This window comes from Coregonus clupeaformis, unplaced genomic scaffold (assembly GCF_020615455.1).
Source record: "Coregonus clupeaformis isolate EN_2021a unplaced genomic scaffold, ASM2061545v1 scaf0202, whole genome shotgun sequence".
NCBI classification, from domain to species: domain Eukaryota; kingdom Metazoa; phylum Chordata; class Actinopteri; order Salmoniformes; family Salmonidae; genus Coregonus; species Coregonus clupeaformis.
This window is the reverse complement of record NW_025533657.1, coordinates 143,887-161,437: the sequence shown is the minus strand read 5'-3', so window position 1 is coordinate 161,437 and position 17,551 is coordinate 143,887. Positions and strand designations below refer to the sequence as shown.

General features: G+C 43.2%; 1 non-coding gene and 1 pseudogene across 1 annotated transcript; both read right to left on the bottom strand.

Moving 5' to 3' along the window:
- Positions 1-1,042: 1,042 nt before the first annotated feature.
- LOC123484130 lies at positions 1,043-14,873 on the bottom strand (annotated as a pseudogene).
- Positions 14,874-15,717: 844 nt separating this feature from the next.
- Positions 15,718-15,791, bottom strand: trnai-aau. The gene has a single exon. It is a non-coding gene; the product is annotated as a tRNA-Ile (tRNA).
- Between the last annotated feature and the right edge of the window lie 1,760 nt (positions 15,792-17,551).

Below are 17,551 nucleotides of genomic sequence, written 5' to 3'. Positions count from 1 at the left end.
TTCACGTGTCTCTCCTCAGGCCGGTGGTGGTTGGTCCGCTCCAGGAGTCTGAGGTGCAGGAGGTTCCTCCACCTCCTCTGTCCCTGCCATCCTGGATTCGACGTCGGGTGGGGCCTTCAGTACCTCGTGGAGTGGGAGGGAGTGCGGTCCGAGGAACGGTGCTGGGTCCCAGTGAGGGATATCCTCCCCTGTTGTGGGATTTCCACCGTTGCCATCCGGCTTTCGCCCTGCCGGTCCTCCTGGCTGTCCCCGAGGCCGGGGTCGGTGCGCTGCTAGAGGTGCGTCGGGGAGGGGTACTGTCACGACTTCGGCCGAGGCTGCCTCCCCTCCTTGTTTGGGCAGGCTTCGGCCTTCGTCGTCACCGGAGTACTAACCACTGCCGCCCCAATCATCATCACAATTGTCTTGTCTCGTTATCACACACACCTAGTTCTAATCCCCTAATTAGTCTGTGTATAAGTGTTCCCTCTGCCCCCTTGTCCTTGTGGGTGATTGTTTATTGTGGAGCTCGTGTATTTTGTTCGACGGGAGTATTTTCCCGTTTGCCTTGTATTTTCCAGTGCACCTGTTTTGTGCCCTGGAGTGTATTTGACGTAGTTCTGCGTAAACCTGTATTTTGAGGATTAAATGCCTGTTATTCTGTGATTAACCCTCCTGCGCCTGACTCCTTCAACACCACCTCATCACAGATACATAATATATGCCATTTAGCAGACACTTTTATCCAAAGCAACTTACAGTCATGCATGCATACATTTTACGTATGGGGGGTGGCCCCAGGAATCGAAGCCACAACCCTGGCAGTGCAAGTGCCATGCTCTACCAACTGAGCCATACAGGACCACAAGTATGGGTGCATGTATGACATTACTCTGATTCTACGTTTTCTACATTAAAAAAACAAAAAGAATAGAAAAAAACCTATCTGCATCACTATTACTTTGAAGAAATCTGACCATCCTTGGCTTTGGCCTCCGCTTTGACCTCTATCCCTAGCCAGTGATGACTGTGGTTAGAAAAATATCATGGTGCCATTGATTCTTCAATACACAGGGCAGAGCTCTAACTACAGGGAGGAGAGGCAACAGGGTTATTAGAGGGGATCAGAGCTTTCAGATGGCTGCCTGTAGCTTGTAATCAGTGTGGGGGGGACCCCAGTCATTGGGGGGGAACCCCAGTCTTTCCTACATATTATACTCCACAATTGCATTTTGTACCAACAAGTGGCGAACCGCTCTAAACCAATGAACTGGCCTTCCTTATAAAATAAACGAACAAAGGGAATTGGCAATAATACCAACCACCTCCACCCACCTATAACTAATAATGATCTACAGCTCCCAAGTATGGAGCTGCCACGCTCCACTTTCAAGTGAACCAGAGAGTGTGTTGGGAATTCCCTTTATGGGAATTTCCCATTCTTTTCGGATACACATGAGATTTTGAGGCCACATCTATCCATTCTGCTTAGTCTGTCTAGATAAGTGTCAGGCTAAGTTTTCCCATTGCTGAAAAAAGTGTATGACAGGGACAGATCTCGTAGACACCCGGTTAATGGAAACCTAGTGGCGCCAGGAACTGTTTTGCCACATCATCTGACTTGAAATTAATGGATTTGTAAATGTAGGTAGTCAGCCATTGTTTCTATCAAAAGGTCGCTGAGTACAGCAAAGGGGATGTGTGACACCGAATGTTTCCACTCCATACAGCTGGGCTGTGTGTGTGTGTTCACATATAGACCAACTGTGCAGTTGTGTAGGTGTTTGTGTAAGCGTGTGAGGGGGGAAATTCCTGTCAACCCCAACCATGGCTTATTTGGGGGCCGTGTGTGTGACACTATGTGTGTGTGGGTCTTATGCAACAGTCAAATAATGATAGCTGTACAAAGCTACAATCTGAAACACAATCAATTGAATTCTTGAATTAAACTTCTCATAGAATCACCCTCTTTTCACTGAACAGATGTAAATGTGTGAGAATGATAGGAACTGGTCCGACCGGAAACATCTTCCCCAGACTGCATATGAGTTTGTGAGCATGCGGCGTGCTATGTCATCTCGAGACTGTGGCTGAGTCTCAAATGACACCCTTTTCCCTATTTAGTGCATTACTTTTGAGGGAATAGTGCACTATATAGGGAATAGAGTGTAATTTGGAACACAGACTGTGACTTGGCTCTTCGGAGGATTTTGAAACCTCTGATGGAGTTTCTATTTCTTTCAGCTGCTATAGTCCCTTGACACAATTAGCAAGGCCTTTCTTGTAGGAGGTCACAGGTCCTATAAGTGAGGCCTCATCTGCATCTGTACGGCAGAGAGGGACCTAGTGTCTGTACTCTACTTCTATATGAATATAGTCTTTAAAGGCTATTCAGGACACTTTTAGAGTTTAGAAGTTCAGAGTTTAAGTGATAATGCTAGAAAAGCCATTGTTTGTGAGGATATATTGGTACGGGTGTTGTTAGGCCCGAGACGAATATATCCTCCAAACAACGGTTCCGAGGGCATTATCACTTTTATACAACGGGTTACCAACATATTTAAATAATGATTGACATATTTTCATTAAAAACTTTATTTTGATTAATTTATTCATACTATTTCATCCTTCCACAATATATAGTCCCGACACAGATCTAGGGTTGCTAGCTTTTTGTTCTGTATCTATGGACGCGACCCAGTCGTTCATGCTAAATATTCCATTGCCATACTGGCTGGCAACGTTCTTATCCCTTGCTTGCTAGCTAGCCAACTATGGCTAACTTACAGTCACGTCAAAAAGTACAGCCAGAATAACAGCAAAGTAGCTGCATTTGCATTTGTTTAAGCTGTTTTCTAGTGACATTTATTTGGATACATCCATAACAATGAGCTAATGAGGCACGATTCGCCTGGCATAGAAAATGTGCTCACTTGTCTGGACACTGTTGTTCAGAGGAGCTAGCCAACAACACAGCTACAGTAACACAATCACTTCAAACTGAAGCTGGAAAGACTGCAATTAGCTGCGTTCATTTTACCTTTTTTCAATGTACCTTTTTCCATAGAAATGATGCCAGCTGATTCATGATTTCGACTGGCTGAGAAACGCTGCCTGCCTGTCTGTCTCGTCCCGACTCCCAACATGTTCATTACTATGGGACAGCAGGAGATCGAATTTGAATATTGAAACAATATTGCAAATGCCGGAGAGACAGAAAAGCAAGGTTCTGTTGAAAATGTTAGTCTAAAAGAAATGTTGATAATGTCTAGATGCTTTTTATAGTGGGAAGATCAAGTTTATAAATTGCCTGGCTGGGCTGATGAGACAATGGATTGCGCAGTCAGATGGAACAGAGTAAATAGGCATTTTAACGTCATAGATTTCGATGGCAACTCCCTGTGGAACTGACACCGGCTGGAATGCGGTTTTAACCAATCAGCATTCAGGATTAGACCCACCCGTTGTATAATCTATAATATTAAGCAACAGCAATACATATTACAGACTTGAAAAACCATATTGTATATACTTATGTGACACTATATCAGTATCAGCCATAATACATTAGGCTAAATCGTAAATTCAAATGTAGAAAAAACAAAGGTACAATAAACAAAGTAACACCTATACCTACACTACCGGTCAAAGTTTTAGAACACCCACTCATTCAAGGGTATTTCTTTATTTTTGCTATTTTCTACATTTTTTTGTAGAATAATAGTGAAGACATCAAAACTATGAAATAACACATGTGGAATCATGTAGTAACCTAAAAGGTGTTAAACAAATCAAAATATATTTTATATTTGAGATTCTTCAAATAGCCACCCTTTGTCTTGATGACAGCTTTGCACATCTTTGGTATTCTCTCAACCAGCTTCACCTGGAATGCTTTTCCAACAGTCTTGAAGGAGTTCCCACATATACTGAGCACTAGTTGGCTGCTTTTCCTTCACTCTGCGGTCTGACTCATCCCAAACCATCTGAATTTGGTTGAGGTCGGGGGATTGTGGAGGCCAGGTCATCTGATGCAGCACTCTATCACTCTCCTTCTTGGTAAAATAGCCCTTACACAGCCTGGAGGTGTGTTGGGTCATTTCCTGTTGAAAAACAAATGATAGTCCCGCTAAGCCCAAACCAGATGGGATGCGTACTCGCTACAAAATGCTGTGGTAGCCATGCTGGTTATGTGTGCCTTGAATTAGAAATAAATCACAGACAGTGTCTCCAGCAAAGCACCCCCACACCATAACACCTCTCCTCCATGCTTTACAGTGGGAAATACACATGTGGAGATCATCCATTCACCCACACCATGTCTCACAAAGACACGGCACGCAAGTTGGAACCAAAATCTCCAATTTGGACTCCAGCCCAAAGGACAAATTTCCAACGGTCCAATGTCCATTGCTCGTGTTTCTTGGCCCAAGCAAGTCTCTTCTTATTATTGGTGTCCTTTAGTAGTGGTTTCTTTGCAGCAATTCAACCATGAAGGCCTGCTTCACACAGTCTCCTCTGAACAGTTGATGTTGAGATGTGTCTGTTAGATTGAACTCTGTGAAGCATTTATTTGGGCTGCAATTTCTGAGGCTTGTAACTCTAATGAACTCATCCTCTGGGTCTTCCATTCCCCTGTGGCGGTCCTCATGAGAGCCAGTTTCATCATAGCGCTTGATGGTTTTGTGACTGCACAAAATTGTCCGTATTGACTGACCTTCATGTCTTAAAGTAATGATGGACTGTAATTTCTCTTTGCTTATTTGAGCTGTTCTTGCCATAATATGGACTTGGTCTTTTACCAAATAGGGCTATCTTCTGTATACCCCCTCTACCTTGTCACAACACAACTGATTGACTGTTACGCATTAAAATTATTTTTAAGAAGGCACACCTGTTAATTGAAATGCATTCCAGGTGACTACCTCATGAGCTGGTTGAGGGAATGCGCAAGAGTGTGCAGAGCTGTCATCAAAGCAAAGTGTGGCTATTTGAAGAATCTCAAATATAACATATATTTTGATTTGTTTAACACTTTTTTGGTTACTACATGATTCCATATGTGTTATTTCATAGTTTTGATGTCTTCACTAATATTCTACAATGTAAAAAATAGTAAAAATAAAGAAAAACTCTTGAATGAGTAGGTGTTCAAAATTTTTTGGACTGGTAGTGTATTTGAATTGCAAAATAATTGAGTAGGTCTTTAAATTCTGTTCTAATCATACCAGAACACAGAACAGTGTGACGGATCTCTCTCTCTTTCAAGATTGCTTTAAACTGGGACTCCAATAACAATGGAGCTCTGCAATATTAAAGCTGATCTACCCACTAAATACATTTAAAAAACAATGGCGCTTAATGATCCAGTGATCTGCTACTTTAGTGTCTCTAAACCGGAAGGACATGGTCACACGCACACACTCGCACACACTCGCGCACACACACACACACAAAGTCCTTGTTTGGTGCTTCATCTGCCTTCCCTTTAAATAACTACTTTCTAACAGGGAATGTCCAGTTCCTTGCGGCCATCTATACCCGTAAAAACTGGTCCTGGACTTGTGTTGTTTAGTTCAAAATGATTTAATTGAGAACTAGTCGGAAGACTGAAGACAACTGATCCCAAATCAGTAGTTAGGAGCAGGATGTAACCAGAGCCTCTGTCTGACTGGTCTCTAGTCCCCTTGCTGTGTTAACTTCAGCCACACAGGACAGCTGGGAATGTGGCACAGACACACAGGGAAGCATGCCCATTCAGGCTACTCTGGGAAGGGGTTTTCCAAAGTGTGTACAAACACACACACAGTCAGACAAGGAACTTACATAGTCACACAAATGCACACACACACACGCGCACACACACACACATTGTCACACACAGGAATAGGAATTAACAGTTGGACACACACATGCACACACACACGAATGCAGATACGCACACGCACACACATGCACACACACACTTGGGTCCTGTGGTACCTGAGTTTCAATGGTTTATCTATGGTCAGAGCCTCTCGATGTCTCACACTCTACTCCTCATGACTCTGCACCCCCAAACTATAACTTGACCGCAGTTATCCACCAAGCAAACCAAAATCCAACAAATGTTCCTCAAGCTGAGATGTTGTATGGTTTGTATCACAAACACCCTCCATGATTGGTCAAACAACAATGTTTTTAATTACAAAAATATCCTTTCAATTTATCAGGTTAAAACAGATAATCACATTTTGATGTTTATAAATCAATGGCTTCTAGAAAATTTTTACTTGTGTCAGTTCGGAGGTAATTTCTCCAAATGTAGTTTCAACTGTCAGATCTGACATGGCACTTTTTTAAAGATGCCATGTTATGGAGAATTTGTCTCCCCACACTGTGTTGTCTTACCAGGATGTGGGAAACATCCTGCTTTGCTGTACCAGGATTCAGACGACACCTCAAAACATGATGGCACTGTTCATATTTGACACTGTAAAGATTTGCCTATTTTGAAAAAAAAACCCACTAATAGCAAATAAATATTAAATCGTATATAATACTGTGGAAACATATTTCCAGGCACAAAGATCACAGGTCAATATCTATAGGTTAAACTGAAAATAGATTACTTACACAAAACATGTGAAGAACATCAAAATATACAGTTAAACAAATAGCACCATGGTAACAAAAGACAACGTTCATACAGTATCTTCAACCAGAAAGAAGCTTATGTATTTCAAATCAAAGAAATCTAAAAAAGAAATCTGTGCATTAACGATTACTTTGGTAAACAGGTTAGGAAAGTGCAACATGTTAACAATTTGATGCCGGAATATTGAATTGAGGTATGTGACATTCAAATACTCGCAATTAACATCCAATTTCCCATCTAGATTTTCTACAGACCACACAATCAACCATCTCCCATGAAACACACCCATGCAGCATCATGTGATAATTCATATGGATCATGTAGTCAAACATGAGTGGTTTTGCACTGGAAAGCTATTTCACAAAAACGTTATTTTACAGTTACTTACTTTTTCCACTGGTATTTACCAGGTTTTACTAAGAAATTTATGGTAACAATGGGTACTTTCTGGTATTTCCTTCAAGGAACTCAACCCATTCAAATGGTGGCCAGTGGTGTTTGTTGTTACGATTCGAAAGCAAGGAACTCAACCCATTCAAATGGTGGCCAGTGGTGTTTGTTGTTACGAATCCGAAAGAAACAAACAAGTAATTCAAAGTCATTACTGTGTTATCATTTTACCATGTAGTTTCCTGGTAAATACCTGGTCTTTCTCCACTACGACCACCAAAGTAGTACTGACACTCCAACTCAGTATCGATAATCTATTAGATTCTGTCCTTTAACAACCAAAAAGCATGGTAGCATCTGAAGTCCAGGTAGTACCTCCCTGTTTCAGTCCATTTTCTTCCATTTAGTGCCTAATGAACACAACCCAGTTGAACTAGTCAGTTTTCTAAGCTGCCCGGTCCCGACCCTTCTTAGGGTGCATGTAGTGCTTTTTCTTCAGTGCTCGGTTATCGTCAGTTAGCGATATTTGTCTCAACACCCCGTGGGGTAAGGGCGGCAGTAACTCTCATAGCTTGGGAGTAGAGGCAAAGTTGCCCCTAGACGCTGATCTTGGGTCAGTTTTGCATTTTCCCCACTTTATGATTTGGATTGGGGAACGGAAGCTGATCCTATATCTGTACCTAGGGGAAACTTCACGCGAGCTCATAGCCTGGCACACTCTCGCAGTGGTTGAGGTACTCCACCGCATGTGCTTCATCATATGTGGTGAGGCATCTTGGGCATTGGAGTTCCGACAAACCCTGGCACTTTGTCCAGGTGGGACCGGGGCTAATACCACCGCGCCGCCCCAGCAAAGCCCGCTTTGAAGTTTTGCCGCAGGTGGATTGGCGCTGTTCCTCAGCAGTGGTTCGGCCCAGTCTGTGCTCATTCGTGGGGAGATCCGGTGCCCTATATGGACTCGGCACGTGGAGTTGACATCTCTAGTAGGGCTCTGGAAGAGAAATGAATGATGATCATGAGTAAATGTGTTCCTCCCATAGCCAACCTGGGCATAGTAGCACTTTGAGGATAATGTATGAAACACTCCACACAAATAAAATGATCACTATGTCATTATTATTGTAGGGAAGTGCTCTTTGTTGTTCCCTAATGTGATAGCTGACCAATCAGCCTGTTACCAACCCTTAGTAAACTTTTGGAAAAAATTGTGTTTGACCAGATACAATGCTATTTTACAGTAAACAAATTGACAACAGACTTTCAGCACGCTTATAGGGAAGGACATTCAACAAGCACAGCACTTACACAAATGACTGATGATTGGCTGAGAGAAATTGATGATAAAAATAATGTGGGGGCAGTTTTTTTAGACTTCAGTGCTGCTTTTGACATTATCGATCATAGTCTGCTGCTGGAAAAACATATGTGGACAAAGAGTTAACTGTCTAACAGAACACAGAGGGTGTTCTTTAATGGAAAGTTCTCCAACATAATCCAGGTAGAATCAGGAATTCTCCAGGGCAGCTGTCTAGGCCCCTTACATTTTTCAATCTTTACTAATGACATGTAAAGCCAGTGTGTCTATGTATATGGATGACTCAACACTATACACGTCAGCTACTACAGCGACTGAAATGACGACTGCAACACTTAACAAAGAGCTGCAGTTAGTTTCAGAATGGGTGGGAAGGAATAAATTAGTCCTAAATATTTCAAAAACTAAAATCATTGTATTTGGGACAAATCATTCACTAAACCCTAAACCTCAACTACATATTGTAATTAATCATGTGGAAATTGAGCAAGTTGAGGTGACTAAACTGCTTGGAGTAACCCTGGATTGTAAACTGCCATGGTCAAAACATATTGATACAACAGTAGCTAAGATGGGGAGAAGTCTGTCCTTAACAATACTATCAACAAGGCATGTCCTACAGGCCCCTAGTTTTGTCGCACCTGGACTACTGTTCAGTCGTGTGGTCAGGTGCCACAAAGAGGGACTTTAGGAAAATTACAATTGGCTCAGAACAGGTCAGCACGGCTGGCCTTTAAAAAGTACACGGGAGCTAACATTAATAATATGCATGTCAATCTCTCATGGCTCAAAGTGGAAGAGAGATTGACTTCATCACTACTTGTTTTTGTAAGAAGCGTTGACAGGCTGAATGTATCGAGCTGTCTGTTTAAACTACTAGCACACAGCTCGGACACCCATGCACTACCCCACAAGACATGCCACCAGAGGTCTCTTCTACAATTCCCAAGTCCAGAACAGACTATGGGAGGCGCACAATACTACATAGAGCCACGACTACATGGAACTCTATTCCACATCAGGTAACTGATGCAAGCAGTAGAATCAGATTTAAAAAACAGGTACAAATACACCTTATGGAACAGTGGGGACTGTGAAGAGACACACACAAAGGTACAGACACACGCATACGCACACAAGCGCAAGCACATGCACTCTACACACGTACATTGTAATATTGTTGTATGGTGGTATTATACTTTTTGTATTGTAGATATGTAGTGGTGTAATAATGTTATTTGATGTACTGTTTTATCTTTGTTTTATATGTAATGTAAGTGCCTTAATGTGTTTGGACCCCAGGAAGAGTAGCTGCTGCCTTGGCAACAGCTAACGGGGATCCCTAATAAATACAAATACAAATACTGTATCTTATTAGCCGTTAGCGAACTGTATGAAGAACATGTCTGTCGAAACATCATTGTATCATCAAACCTCAATAAATGGCAAATAGGGGACGGACATAAAAGCTTCCTTTTCATGGCTATTTTTTGTCTCCTGTAACACGTTTGTTTGTAATGTATGTTAGTAATGACTATGTGTGTGTGGCCTTACCTGTGCCTGTGTGTGTAGCTGCTCCTGTAGTCGAGATACTTCCTCTTGCAGGTCCTGGATCCTGCACTGCGCTCTCTCCCTGTCTGCCCGCTCCGACTTAAAGTCATCTGTGTAGATGAGAACCTGTGAAGGAGAGCGGGAAAGGGTGAGGGTGTGTGTGAGAAAGAGAGAGGGATATGTTTCTGATTCAACTGAATAGGATGGAACTGTATGTGAGAGAGAAGAGAGAGAGGTTTCTGATTCAATGGGGTTTTCTTTAAAGACTGTGCTGTGTGATGCATATATTCATGTGTACGTGCCAGAGAGAAAGAGAAGGAAGAGGGAGAGCAAGATAGAGTGGGGAGACAGAGGGAGAAACAGACAGAGAGATAGAAAGAGAAAAAGAGAGATAAAGAGAACGTGAGAGAGACAAAGAAATTGAAAGAGAGAGGAGTTAGATGATCCTACACCACACTAACCTGTTGCTCTAGCATCTGGATGCGCTCCTGTTATCGTCTCCTGCTCTCATCCATCTCCCTCCCCCAACCTCCCACAGTCCCTCATCTTCTCCTCCAGTAGGCCATTGAGCCTGGCTATCTCCTGCTGGAGCAACCCAGCATTGGCTAAGTCCAACCCGTGGAACAAGCCCAGGCCAGCCCCAGGCTCTTGTGTAGGCCCGGGCCCTAACCTAGGCCCCACACCTGGAGCAGGGCTGGAGGCAGCAGCCAGGGCACTATACTCATTCAGCCTCAGACACAGGCCCCTCACATACCCTTCCCTGCTCGAGTCATACTTTTGCCATTTGGAGTTCAGACCTTCCACCTGGGAAAACGGAGGGAGGAAGAGGGAGACATTAGTCACAAACATGTATGCACACTTGTGCGCACACAGCTTCTCACTCACACACACACACACACACACACACACACACACACACACACACACACACACACACACACACACACGCACACACACAAGGCTGTTCAACTTTGGTTCTGATAGCCCATTTGCTATGACAATGTTGGATTACTAAAGTCTGCAAAAACACTACAGTAATTGCTATAGTATACGAATACTACAGTTTTTTTTACTATAGTATTTATACTATAGTAAACTGTAAATTCTACAGTATACTACAGTCATGTATATTTAGTCCGAAAAACACTACAGTGAATACTACAGTAAAGTCTGCAAAAACACTACAGTGAATACCATAGTATAGTATAGTATAGTATCTTTTCATGTGGGTAGAGGGAATTTCTACAGTGTGTTCCTGCTTACATATGCTACTCTTTGCTTTAGTTGTTGGTTCTCTTCTTGGAGTTTGTTGACCAGGGTGTCAACACGACCGGCTTCCGTAGAATCCGACATCTAACCATGAAAAGGGGAAACAAGAGCTCAAAATGATACTATCCGTTTAGAAATCCAACAGAAACAAACACTAATAACTTGGCTGAAAAGCACATAATGGCAGAGACAGAGACATTCCAAATGCTTTACATTTACATTTTAGTCATTTAGCAGACGCTCTTATCCAGAGCGACTTACAGTTAGTGCATACATTATTATTATTTTTTTCATACTGGCCCCCCGTGGGAATCGAACCCACAACCCTGGCGTTGCAAACGCCATGCTCTACCAACTGAGCTACATCCCTGCCGGGCATTCCCTCCCTTACCCTGGACGACACTGGGCCAATTGTGCGCCGCCCCATGGGTCTCCCGGTCGCTGCCGGCTACGACAGAGCCTGGTTAGTACACACCTATTTTTCATTGCTTTCATTTTTAGTTTTGAAAGACAGTTACAGTGAATAAGCTCTTCCCAGTGAGTATACAAGACGTTGAAAATACGTATTTTCAACGTCTTTTGCTCATGGGGTTGTAGCTCGGATGTAGCCACTGCTGTTCCAATCTCTCAGTTGGAGTTTAGTGCATGCAACCCCAGGATTGTGGGCTTTGGGTTCGATTCCTGCATAGGCCACATATCCTGAATATAACATTTAGTATATACACAGTTTGTGGATATGAGTTAGATCTTTACACTCATACCCGTATATGGGTTCAAAATAGCAGATTTGGGCGATTATAAGCGGCTAAATTGGAACCCAGTGGCTGTACAGTAACATGCTATACTTGACGTCAAAGAGCAAGGTCTCTGCTTCCCAGCGCAGTATTGGTTTTTGACTGACAGCGGTTCTGGACTTGAACACCGCGCCCGACAAGAAGTTACCCCATCTCTCCCGTAAATGTTGTTGTCTGAGTGAGGGAAATGCTGTAAATAAAGAGGACTCGATGCATTTTGAAAGATTAGACGTTGAGGATTATAATACCACTTTGATTTCACACAAGCAAGCCAAACACCCGTTAGTTCAAATGTGCATTTCCCCATTCCATATCATAAAACTCATGTAATATACAGTGCCAACGTTTATGATCACGATGCTTGATGTACAGTTACAAGATGACATGGCGTATTGTGAAAAAATTTGGCGGGGAAATCTGAATGCACTCGTGATTCTATTCTAGTCGCACCAAAATTACAATTTTCTTCTCTGAATTGCCTTGTGAAAGCCTAACACTGTAAGATTGTATTTTGTAACTTAGCTAGCTATGTTCGTAATAGAACACGCTTTCAAATGATGCCCACCTGACCAGATTGTGATTTATAATGGACCATTTTTGGAATGCGTAAACAACAACAGTCATTGTGTAAGGCGGAGATTCAGGGATGTGTTCCACAGAAAACAACTATAAATCTGCTTGCTTTAGTTCCTCAACGGTACTCAACGGTACAGCTAGGAGAGCTCAAAATAGCCCCTTATAGTTGAAGACTCTTCTTTGAGTCATAAAAGTGCACTGAAATTACATAGGAACTGTGCAGACTTTGGAGAGGTGTGTGGCCACATGGAGACACCAGTTAGACCTCTCACTTGTCATTTCTTTGTCTTATGTTGTACTTACCCCAAATTCCATGAATATTCTTATCATGTTACTGAATGTATCCAGAGTATTTTCGGTTTTCATTATCAACAAATGCGGCAAAAAGTACAGTAAATGTAAAAATGCACATAAAATCAACAGTGTAATGTTTGGATTCAGTCTTGAGTCAGATTAACTGTTTTGTCCTCACCTTTAGTCTAATAATTTCCCCATAATCTCCAAACTGTTCCCTTATGATTGTTACCATGGTTATGCATTTGCTTTCCATATTTCTTCTGTAAGAAACATTTCAATTTAGCCCTATCTATATAGGCCAATTCCCACGAGTGTAAGGGGTTAACTGTAATTTGCTTTTAATGTGCTTGAAAACCATGCTATTACACACTTATTATAATCTGGGTGTTTCGAGCCCTGAATGCTGATTGGCTGAAAGCCGTGGTATATCAGACCGTAATGGGTATGACAAAACATTTATTTTTACTGCTCAAATACGTTGGTAACCAGTTTATAATACAATAAGGCACCTCAGGGGTTTGTAATATATGGCCAATATACCACGGCTAAGGGCTGTTCCTAGCACTCCGCATTGTGTCGTGCATAAGAAACAGCCCATAGCCGTGGTATATTGGCCATATATCACACCCCCTCGGGCCTTATTGCTTAATTATACAACCTTCATACACACCTCTTTTGCCTTCTGCTGCATTTTCACCTCCTCCGTCACTTTCTCTCCTCCCTTCTTCTCTCCCTCTAGTCGGCCCAGTAACTCCTGACACACCCTGACCGTGGCTCCCAGTTGGCCCCGGGAGCTGCTCGGCCTCTTCAGCCAGCGAGGTGCACAGGACGGCCCGGGTGGCCTGGGCACGGTCCTCTCGGCCAGGGCAGAGCGGAGCCTCTGGATATCCTGGTCCTTCTCGTGGTCCGGTTGACGGGTCACACTCTCCAGCTCTCGCTCCATCTCCCTCAGCTGCTGTCGCAACCTCTGCATCTCCTTCAGGGGTGAGAGAATAGAATAGAATAGGCTTGAGTGTCAAATGTGAGTCAAATGCTGAAGATACGTTTTTTTCCTTCTTATTTTTGATGGACAATATAGCTTTTGGAATTATTTTATTGTATTGAAATATGACTTTTATGTGATACAGATATGTTTGTTTCGTGAAGTTAAGGCGAAACAACACTGACACCAGCACCCCCGCGGTTGTACACATTGAAATGGAAAAATAGAGGTTTTGCTATTGCAACATCCATGCTGCACCGCAAGGTGGTTTTGAAACAGGGACATTTTTATCAAGCCTGGTTGGCAAGTTTGGTGGTTGGTTAGGCCTACACTAGTAGTATTCCCAATAGACCTCAGTTGTGAACTAGTGTAGGGTTAGGGTTATCTCAAACCAAGTGCATATGGGCATGGTATAGGCTAGTGGGTATTTTCAGTGAAGACCATTTACTGTAGGACTAAGCTACCGGAAAATCCCCTGCTTTCATAATGTGCAAATTGAAAACGAAAGAAAGAAGGGCATATATCTGTCATAAAGGATCATTTTAATACTTGCAGAGCAGACGTTGACATTTCAAGTAGGGCTATAAATAATGTTAAAAAGGCACAACTATTTTTTCACAGGGTTAACGTTAGCCTAAATATTCAATTCACATGATACACACTTAGAACACATCAAATTCAGTAAATTCTACTCACTTGTTGGCTCAACTCTGCTTGCTGAGCCGCATTCATTTCTGTGTCTTTCCATTTTTGTTTCAGTTTGCAGATTTCTTTGCATAAACTTTCCAGCAAAGATTTGGACGGTGCTATGACAACAGGGTCATACCCTTCCACATTGATACAGGTATTCTCGTATTTGCCCAACCTAGCCTTTAAATCTGCGATTAAATTGTCCCTTTTGTAGATGTTCTTACTTAATGTGTCAATCTCCAGCCGAGTTTCATGGTAGAAAGTATTCAATGTATTGCAGCTCCGTATCTTTGCTTTCAGCACATCATTATCCAAAGTGACATCCATCGTGTTCCTGATTCCAGAGGTAACGCCGTTGCTTCTGACAGATGAGGATTGGGAAAAATCTTCAATATTCCATCAGTTTCTGAAAATATTCTGCTTATTGGTTCGATAGAGTTTGTGTTCGTAGGTTATGCAACATGTCTTCAAAATTAGACTGAGGAGGATGTCAACTATGTAGCCTAAAGGATGTGGCGCATCTGAATTTGGAAATAAATAATTCCGACACTACAGGGGATTTCCTAGAGGGACTTCCCCTAGCCAATAGGCGGACTTTTCTTGTACTTTACTTTTTAACAACGTCGGGTAAATTGACAACTCCTTTCCGAGTTGTGCAATCATCCATTCCAGTAACAATCTAAATAATATGCTTTCGTTCCTTAATTTATTTTCTAACAATAAAGGACACTGGACTAAATTGACACCGTTTGACATGAGTTAAGGAAAAAAACGCCGCCGCTAGAACTATTTGCACATGCGTACAACTTTTCCGGTAACATAGGCTACCTCCGCCTTGTGACATGCGTAAATCCACAGATCATACAATTCTGGTTTCTAAACAAATGACCTTTGCCTGAGTAATGCGCCTTGGTAAAAATCCGTGAAGCAACTCTGTTTTATCGGATGGAATGTAAATGAGTTGCCGGTAGCTCTATTTTCCCGAATGAATGTCAATTCCGATTAATTTCATGAAAAGTTGTCTGCTATTATGTAGCCCCTAATCTGATGTGTTTAATTGAATTGTTTACAAAACAGATGTTGTATTCAACAGTATGTAAAAGCGTCAATTTGAAATATGCCAGCAGTGGGATGTAGGCTAGCGCTATCTGGGACTGATAAATGAGTTCACACGTAGGCAATAATTTATCAACCTCTAACCTACCGAGCCTACATTGGGATTTTGGCCAAAAATCTTTGGCCAGTACGGGTATCGAACCCGCGACCTTCGCGTTATTAGCACGACGCTCTAACCAACTGAGCTAACCGGCCGGATATGACCAGGAACGGAATATTGTAGTATTTACAGCAAACATTAAATAACATGCATGCAGTCTGCAAGCCCAGTTCATAATGATACATTGTAAGGTCGGTCGCACCACACGCGAAACAAATCATGGTACTAATGTAACAACTCCGCTGTCTGTTTTTCCCCTGTCGATGTAGGCCACTGCCCTAAATTATAGTAAGATCTGAGTGGGTAGACAGCTCATCACAATTTTTTGCCCAAGGCCATGAACTCAAATAAACACGAAATGAGTCAAAACATCTACAATTTTCAACAACAGACGGATTCATTTATTGACCTTATTCTATCAGGAAAATGACTGAGAACTTTATCTTTTACAGCAACGACCCGGGGAAGAGTTTCACGGGGAGAGAGGGGATTGAGCCAATTGGAAGCTGGGGATGATTAGAGTCCATGAGTGCCAGATTGGGAATTTAGCTAGACACGGGTTAACACCCTACTCTTAGTATACAGTTGGAAGTCGGAAGTTTATATACACCTTAGCAAAATATATTTACTTACATTTACATTTACGTATTTAGACGCTTTTCCAGAGCGACTTACAATTGTGCATTCCCCTATAGCCAGTGGGATAACCACTTTACAATTTTTTTAATTTTTTAATTTTTTTTTGGGGGGGTGGGTAGAAGGATTACTTTATCCCTATCCCAGGTATTCCTTAAAGAGGTGGGGTTTCAAATGTCTCCGGAAGGTGGTGAGTGACTCCGCTGTCCTGACGTCTGTGAGGGAGCTTGTTCCACCATTGGGGTGCCGGTGCAGCGAACAGTTTTGACTGGGCTGAGCGGGAACTATGCTTCGAGAGGGAAGGGAGCCAACAGGCCAGAGAGGTGGATGAACGCAATGCCCTCGTTTGGGTGTAGGGACTGATCAGAGCCTGAAGGCACGGAGGTGCCGTTCCCCTCACAGCTCCGTGGGCAAGCACCATGGTCTTGTAACGGATGCGAGCTTCAACTGGAAGCCAGTGGAGTGTGCGGAGGAGGGGTGACCGTGAGAGAACTTGGGAAGGTTGAACACCAGACGGGCTGCGGCATTCTGGATGAGTTGTAGGGGTTTAATGGCACAGGCAGGGAGCCCAGCCAACAGCGAGTTGCAAATCCAGACGGGAGATGACAAGTGCCTGGATTAGGACCTGTGCCGCTTCCTGTGTAAGGCAGGGTCGTACTCTCCGAATGTTGTAGAGCATGAACCTGCAGGATCGGGTCACCGCCTTGATGTTAGCGGAGAACGACAGGGTGTTGTCCAGGGTCACGCCAAGGCTCTTCGCACTCTGGGAGGAGGACACAACGGGAGTTGTCAACCGTGATGGCGAGATCATGGAACGGGCAGTCCTTCCCGGGAGGAAGAGCAGCTCCGTCTTGCCAGGGGTTCAGCTTGAGGTGGTGATCCGTCATCCATACTGATATGTCTGCCAGACATGCAGAGATGCGATTCGCCACCTGGTTATCAGAAGGGGGAAAGGAGAAGATTAGTTGTGTATCGTCACGTAGCAATGATAGGAGAGGCCATGTGAGGATATGACAGAGCCAAGTGACTTGTGTATGGGAGAAAAGGAGAGGGCCTAGAACTGAGCCCTAGGGACACCAGTGGTGAGAGCACATGGTGCGGAGACAGCTTCTCGCCACGCCACTTGGTAGGAGCGACCGGTCAGGTAGGACGCCAATCCAGGGAGTGAGCCGCGCCGGAGATGCCCAGCTCGGAGAGGGTGGAGAGGAGGATCTGATGG